The sequence below is a fragment of the Elephas maximus genome, chromosome 7 (assembly GCF_024166365.1).
Source record: "Elephas maximus indicus isolate mEleMax1 chromosome 7, mEleMax1 primary haplotype, whole genome shotgun sequence".
Classification (NCBI taxonomy): domain Eukaryota; kingdom Metazoa; phylum Chordata; class Mammalia; order Proboscidea; family Elephantidae; genus Elephas; species Elephas maximus.
The window spans coordinates 57,770,045-57,778,367 of NC_064825.1; the positions used below are offsets into that span (position 1 = coordinate 57,770,045).

The window sequence follows — 8,323 nt, forward strand, 5'->3', positions numbered from 1 at the left end:
CCAGGAAACGTGAGCAGTCTGTGTTGAGTCTCAGATTTGCTGTATGTTTTGAAGTATATCGATTAATCAGTCTTAACTGTGGTTTGATCAAAACACATGATCCCTAGCCTGATTTTATTCCCTAGCAGGAGGTAGAGGTGGAAGGAAAATATGACTCAATGTTACATTTTTCTTGTTCCTCCTTTATTCCCTCTTCAGCATAGTCAAAATCTAGAGTGGTCTGTGGAAACAGAATGCCCAGTTCAAATACTAGCTCTGTCACATATAAACTGTGTGACTTTGGATAAGGTACTCTGTGCCTCAATTTCCTCAAATCTAAATTGGGGAATGATAATAAATGTACCTACTTTACAAGAGTATTTTAAAGATTATGTAAAATGACATATGTAAAGCAATAACATGGATTACAACAGTACCTGAAACGAAGTAAATGTCCCGAACATGTTAAATGTTACTATTATTATCATTGTCACTTTTGTTACTCCTCAAATTCCATTTCTCTTGAATCCCTTTCCACTGCATTCTCAATTCCGTTTTATAATTTGATCGACAGTCCTTTAATATATAACCTTCTTTAAAAAAAAAAAAAAAGGATGCGTTGGGAACTAAACCAAGGATGCTTGAAAACAGAGTGGTCCTCAGTTTGAAATAAAATTGGCTGATTCAGATTAGATCAAAGAAAGAATTTCCTTTGCCAATAGGCCCAACAGAAGGAGATTGACCACAAGACTGTCTCTAAAAAACAAATGAGAAATTTCTAAGTAACAAAATGGAAAATTTAGTTGCATTTTCATTCTAATCCCTACTTTTGGCCCCCAACCTCAACTGCCCATCTCATTCTGACCTGGGGTTGGAGAGAGGAAAAGAGGAGTAGTGATGCCTCTGCCCCAGTTCTCATACTTACCAACCATACTGGCCCTCTTCTGCACCCCAAAAGGTGTTGTCTGAAAAGAGGGAGCAACTTATTTCTATCAGGGCATAGAGAGCTCCTGGGTCATCTCCTTGGGACCTGGCACTTTTAGAGAGATCTTCAGTGTTTGGCTCAGTGTGGAAAAAACCTAGGTAGGGAAGAGAGGAAAAGACCTACTCTGAAGCTCTGAAAATTTGTCTAGGGTGTAAGTGATCTTGGCTGAGGAATTCCTGCTGCTGATGGTCAGGGCTTTCTCACCTCTCTTCTGTGGAGGTGGGATTAAGAGTGTAGAATGGGCATCCGGTCTCTCTGTACCTGCTCTTGCTTCAATCCCTGCTGCTCCAGTTCAGCAGCTGAAGCATTCAGAGCCTGGGAGCTCTGAAGATGCCCCTTTGTAAGCCTGGGAGAGAGCAGGTGTGGGTGAGGAGAATTTATGGGTCTTTTCTCTGAACCCCTGGAGAAGGTGAGGGACATGAACCCTGAGCCCCTGGTGGGACTGAGGGTCTGCTGGTTTCAGCTGTGAACTGTTAATGAGAGATTAGCAGAGACTGCAGTCATCTCTGCTGATTTTCCTGGAAGCCAGGTTTATGTGCCTGGCAAGCACAGAGACTGAGGAGGAATAGAAACTGAGCAGGAATTGCTCCCTGGATAGCAAATGCCCAGAATCACTGAAAGGAACAACAGCAGCTGCAGATGTAGACATGCTTCACTCACTCTATACAAATGATAAACCCAGTTGTGAGCTGAAAGTTGACAGTCAGCATTCCTAATATTGCTTCTGCCTGTTAGGCAAAGCAACTTGGTAGAGTCTGTGCTTTTGAATAAGGCAGACCTGAGTTTGAATAAGACTCCATTACGGTGTAGCCTTGATAAAAAAAATAGAGTTACTTAAATATCTGACCTTATTTTCCCCCTATACAATGAGGATTAACGTATCTTCAAAAATGGTGGTTGTAAAGAGGTATGTGTATAAAGCACCTAGCAAGGTGCCTTGACATTAGAGGAGCTCAGAAGAATTAACACGACATTACACAAGGTTCTGTGGACTGCAAAAAGTCTGCCTGAGGATATACACTGACTGTCTGGGATATCTGCTAGACTTTGTAGGACAGAGTAAAACTGCCCCCATAGAGTTTCCAAGAAGTGCCTGGTGGATTTGAACTGTCAACCTTTTGGTTAGCAGCCATAGTTCTTAACCACTATGCCAGCAGGGTTTCCAGGGGTGACCATAGTATCCTTATAATAGACATTATTAGTTTTACAACGTTTCACTTCCCTCAAAGAGTATACCCCTGCCCATTCAGAGGGACATAATAAAGTGTGATAATGACAGATATTTCACAATATGTCACCAACAGTTTATATTTGTTTTAACCCCCAGTTTTTTTTGTTGTTTACACTGTCACAGAACTAATTCAAAATTTATCCAAAAAAAATCACCTATTATTGTGGATATTTACTTTGATATTTCAGAATAATCACATAATCGCCTTCCACGTTGAAACTCTTCCTTATGTGGTATGTGTGTGTCTGTGCATGTGTGCACACATATATACACACTTGTTATGATCCAGACTATGTGGGAGTAGTTACTGTGGTGTGGCCCAGAGACCAAAACAAGCCTGCTGTGCAAGTGTGACAATTTAGTCACGGGAGTTCTCAGTGAGAAATCCAGCCTGTACCACTTCCTGTAGCAGCCCCCACCCAAAGCAGACTGCCCAGATCATCATCACCCCTGGAACAAGATGTGCTGGGAAGTCACAGCAGGAACTTTAATATCTTAAGGTTCTTAAAATCTCTGTGCTAAATATGAAATAGGTGCTTGAAGTAAAACATTCAAACACTACAGAAGAAGATTAAGAAGTATAATGCAAAAGCTTTTCCTCTCCAAAGGTAGCCACTATTCACACATAATAGAGGCAAAGAGGAGGGGAAAGAAAGTTGACTGCGTTTGAAAAGATGAGTGAAAGAATCAACTCGTATTTATCACCGTTGGCATCTTAGAAAGCTTTTCAATGGAACTATGAGATAGCTGTTACCATTATCAATTCAAAAAACAAGGCTCAGAGAGGTTAAGACTTAGAATTCAAGCCCATTCTCTTTACATGGCATCACATGGGTCCACAGAAGAAAAAAAATAAACATCTCAAGACATAATCTCTATTGAGAATAGGTCAGCTATTATTCAGTTGGTCACCTAAACAATATTTTTTCAAATTTAGCAATACTGACAAAAGCCATTTCCATCAATGTCTGTTATTACTGAATTCCTCACAGTCAAATCCCTTTAAAACTCTATGCTTTCTACCCCTGCTCATCCTACTCTCAAACCCTTCGTCTCTTACACACAACAGACACCATCTCCACTGGACCCTGGGCTTTAATTTGCACTTTTTGTTTAGGTATAATTTCAGGATGACAAAATCTTATGCATGTAATAGAATTTCTCTACATTAACCACCTCTATAAAACATACTTTCAATGAACGATGTGTAAAATGTTTTAAGTCTTTTACTGTTTCCTATGTTATATTAATTTTGATGATACTTGTTAAAATTTATTTTGCCTTTTGAATATAATAATAGAAATTGGGCTTCTATTTTCTTTTTTTTTTTAATTTTATTTTTCTAGCAATTTCTTTTATTGTATTTTGTTGTTGTTGTTGTTAGGTGCCGTTGAGTCAGTCCCAACTCATAGCGACCCTATGCACAACAGAACGAAACAGCTGCCCAGTCCTGCACCATCCTCACAATCTTTGTTATGCTGGAGCCCACTGTTGCAGCCACTGTGTCAATCCACCTCATTGAGGGTCTTCCTCTTTACCACTGACTCTGCACTTTGCCAAGCATGATACCCTTCTCCAGGGACTGATCCCCCCTGACAACATGTCCAAAGTATGTTAGATGCAGTCTCGCCATCCTTGCTTCTAAGGAACATTCTGGTTGTACTTCTTTCAAGACAGATTTATTCGTTCTTCTGGCAGTCCATGGTTATTCAATATTCTTCACCAACACCACAATTGAAAGGCATCAATTCTTCTTCGGTCTTCCTTATTCATTGTCCAGCTTTCACATGCATACAATGTGATTGAAAATACCATGGCTTGGGTCAGGCAACTGAGGCAGAGGTAGGGTGTGAAAGGGGGAAAATATGACAATACAGGAGACGGTCCCTTCCTTGGTTGCTTTTTCTAGACACTTAAGCTTTCATTAGAGCCATTTTGTGTGTAGGGGGATAATTGTGGCTTTGAGTTCCTACTAGAATGAAAGGAGTATGAATTTTTAAATTATCTCAATTCAAACTCTATTTATTTATTGTTCCTTTAGTCGAATTTAAATCATCAGTTCTTCCAGATGGTGCCCAGCTCCCACCAGAGACTACCCTGACAGGGAACAAAACAGAGAATCCCTGATGGAGCAGGAGAACAGTGGGGTTCAAAACTTAAATTCTAGTAAAAAGACCAGACTTGATGATCTGACTGAGATTTAAGGAACCCCAGAAGACATGGCCTCCAGCCTCTCTGTTAGCCCAGAACCAACACCATTCCTGGGGTCAACTCAGGTAAATTCAGTCAGATAAAGAACAGACTGGACTCTAAGGCATAAAATGATACTCGTGAAGAGTGTGCTTCTTAGTTCAAGGAGATACACTAGACTAGATGGGCAGCTCCTGTCTGGAGGCGAGATGAGAAGGCAGAAGGGGACAGGAGCTGGTTGAATGGACACAGGAAATCCAGGGTGGAAAGGAGGAATGTGTGGCCACATTATGGAGATGGCAGCTAGGGTCACATAACAATGTGTGTATAAATTTTTGTATAAGAAACTCACTTGAGCCATAAAATTTCACCTAAAGCACAATTGAAAAAAAAAAAAAAAAAACTTCAGTTCTTCACCAATCCATATTCTTATCATGATGAAAATATCCACAAAAGAATAAGAGGTCCTCTCTTTTGGTATCTGTATTTTCAGCAAGCTGGCACAGAGAGCAGAATCCTCACTGAGTTGGATGTGGCTTAATTTAAGACATCTGTAGTTCACAGCATTAAAATCTGATATTCCTAAAGTTTTTTTTTTTTTTTTTTCCTTTTCTTCTGTATTTTCTTGTAACAAGGTGGTTGTTACTGTGCTCGATAGGAATATCACTGACCTGTCTTCTCAGATTTTATTCTAGCTCCACAGTTATAACTTTCTTGCTGTGTGTCTTAGACAAATCATGTTCATTCTCTGGGCTTCAGTTTCCTCCTCTGGGAAGGAAGTTTGGATGATACCAATCCCACAGGATCTGACCCTACTGCCCCTCCTCCCTCATTTCCCTCCTCTTCCCCAGACTCACTCTGCTCCAGTAATACTGGCCTCATTTTCATCATCATTGTATATGAAGCTGTTCCAGCCCCAGAATCTTGACACTTGTTGTCCTCTCTGGCATTGTGTCCTCTCTCAGTTACAGCCCTTCATGTTATGCAGCTTTGTTTTTTCATTGGGCATATTACTATTTGAAAATAATTAATTGATTTATTTTTCTTGTATCTTATATGTCACTCTCCCTAGAATATAAGCTCCACGGGAGCAGGGCAGGACATCTGATTGTCAATCATGACACGTCGAGTGCTTAGCACAATATTTGAAACATCACAAGGACTTAATCTATTCCACATGAATTAAAGATTTTCCAGAAAATTTATATGCAGAAATCTATCTATCAAATAAAATCTTACCTAGACACTTGAAAAATTAGATAAAGGCAGATCTGCTGGGTGTGGAGACAGGACAAGAAGAAAATTCCTTCATACCTGTCTTTAGATGAGCCTTCTCAGAGGAAGCTTCTCAGAACCTAGCTCCTTAGGAGAGGATTGTAAACTACTCGGTTAGGTGAACTCTAACTTCATAATATTCCATGATTATTCTTCCTTAAATCACAGCATATAGTAAATGCTTACGAAATTTGGATGTACCTTCCCATGGATATGTTACTTTGTTGTAGGTATTTTCCTCCTCACTCTCCCAACCCCCAGTGCCCTGTACTTGATTGCCTCTTACAATCAAGGAAATATGGTCTGTAGCAAAGGGGTCTACAAGTTCTCTGGTCAATTTTTTTTTTTTTTTTTTTACTTTTGCATCCAACTGAATTGACTTGAGGCCTACTGATCCTATGCACTGTGAGAAGTTCAAGCTTTTCCCAAGATCCCTGACTGTTTTCAAGGATTATGTTTGTCGGGGCCTTACCTCTGCAGCTTACTTCCCCAATGTAGCCTGGAGCCTACTAGCTGATCTCCCCTCCTGGTACTGATTGAAAAGCCATAGCATGCATCAATATCCTATTTCTCTTATTCCCACTGTACCATTACCAACAGAACTCATTGTTTAGAGAAGACTTACACTGAAAATATTTTGTGGGGGTAGAATATGTAGAGTGAATTACAGTGAAGCATAAAATGGACAATAATTAGACTTGAATATTATCATAAACATTCTCAATATCCATGTGCTAATCCCCAAATGAGAAATTCTTCACTGTCCTTTTGCTTTTAGTATCTCTTTTTCAGTCTCCCTGCCTCACCTATGACATATTTTTCTCATCACAGTGACAAATCTTCAACTTGGAAATTTCTATTTCTTTTTCTGATTAGATTAATTCAGCTGTCCGTTTTCACATCCTTTTTCCTGATCATATCCTACGCATCCCCATATTCCACAAGCAAAGATGTCATCAAAGAAATTTTTACGTGCAGAACCATCTCTTTCACATAGATTATGCCAATTTCCTGGCATATAAAAGCCAGCTGTGGGCAGCTTTTGCTATAAATAACATTTTCTTTTTATTCTTGCTGTATTTATACACACTAGGAACTTATTTTAAGTTTTTCATTGCCTAGTGAACCATCATGCTGTACCCTTGGTAGAAACAAGAGTTTGACTTTATCTCTGATCTGCTTGGTCTTCACTCCATAGACAACGGAATTGAATTAAGGTGGGACAACAATGTAGAGACTGGCAAACATGATGTGGAAAGTTCAGGGAGACATTGCATCCAAAGCGATGGGCAAGGATGGAGAAGAAGGCAGGTAGCTAAGTCATGAGGATTACATAGACATGAGAACCACAGGTGCCAAGGGCCTTCTGGTGGGCATTTCGAGAGGGCAGATGAAAGACAGCACCAAAGACGAAAGTGTAGAAAGTTGCAATTAGAATCAGATCTGAGATGACTGTTATCATCGGAAAAAACCCAAACCAGGTATTGATGGAAGTAGCAACGCAGGCAAGCCAGGCAACACCTATATACTCCATGGCTTTGAACCAGTTTGAACTGCTTCAGTCATGGCCAATGAAGTGAAATCAGCACAGAAAATAATTTTTTAAATTTGAGTGAACTGGAATGATAACTAGAACAGGAAAAATTATAGATCGAAGCCTGGGAACAGGACACTCAGAAATGGCATAGCGAGCCCTTTCAGGAGCCTGATGCTGAGGATTGGATTATTGGCAGAACAGTGAAGGGTGACACACGTTCAAAGTGGTGTGATCGGCCACCATCTTTGAGCCGGATGCCATTGTTTCTGACTCTGCCTGTCAAAATATTTGACTGCTATGCAACATGCACGCTGTCCTTGTTTTCTAAGAGGGAGATTAAGTTTCTAGCAGGGCTTTGACTGGTAATTTTTCCCATTCCAGTATTGTTCCAGTTCACCCATGTTTTAAAAATTCAAGTCTGTTCTATTTGGCTTCATCGGCCATGACTGAACCAGAAAGAACTGGTTCAAAGCCCTGATATGCTCAAGTATGTGTGGGAGATGATGTGTGTCCTGCAGAAAGGCTGGCGTATCAACAAGAATATATCTGGCAGGATGATGCAGAAGCTTTGAAAGGAGATGCTCGCAACAATCTGATGATAGTCTTGGGGGTCAAGATGCTCGTGTATCTCAAAGGAGTGCAGATGACCACATAGTGATCAAATGCCATGACCATCAGGTCAGCTGAATCCAGAACACTGCGGAAACGAAGGAAAAACATTTGCATAAAGCATTCAGGGAAGGTAATTTCTCAAGATCCAAGCCAAAAATACGGAGTGTTTTAGGCAAAACAGTTGTAGATACGATGAGGTCAGTCATGGCCAGCATGGGGAGAAAAAAAAAAAAAAATGAGTTCATGCAGACAATGCTACACTGCAATGAGGTAGAGAAGAATGCAGTTTCGTACAACAGCCACAATGTGGGTGACACAGAAGGGAATCCTAATCTACCCATGGAATTGTTCCTGGGTAATAACGGCTCAGGTAGAAAATAACCATTTCAGACTGGGATGGCACAAGCCCCAGGTCCTGAGGAAGGACAGAGTCTGATGATGGAAAGTTAGAGTTACTTGAGTCATTCTCACTTTCAACCAGTCATTATTGACTCCTGAAGATAAGGCGCCATCC

At 40.4% G+C, this 8,323-nt stretch overlaps 1 pseudogene; it reads right to left on the bottom strand.

Annotated features, from left to right (window-relative positions):
• Positions 1-6,872: 6,872 nt before the first annotated feature.
• On the bottom strand, positions 6,873-8,024 carry LOC126079235 (olfactory receptor 52H1-like; annotated as a pseudogene).
• Between the last annotated feature and the right edge of the window lie 299 nt (positions 8,025-8,323).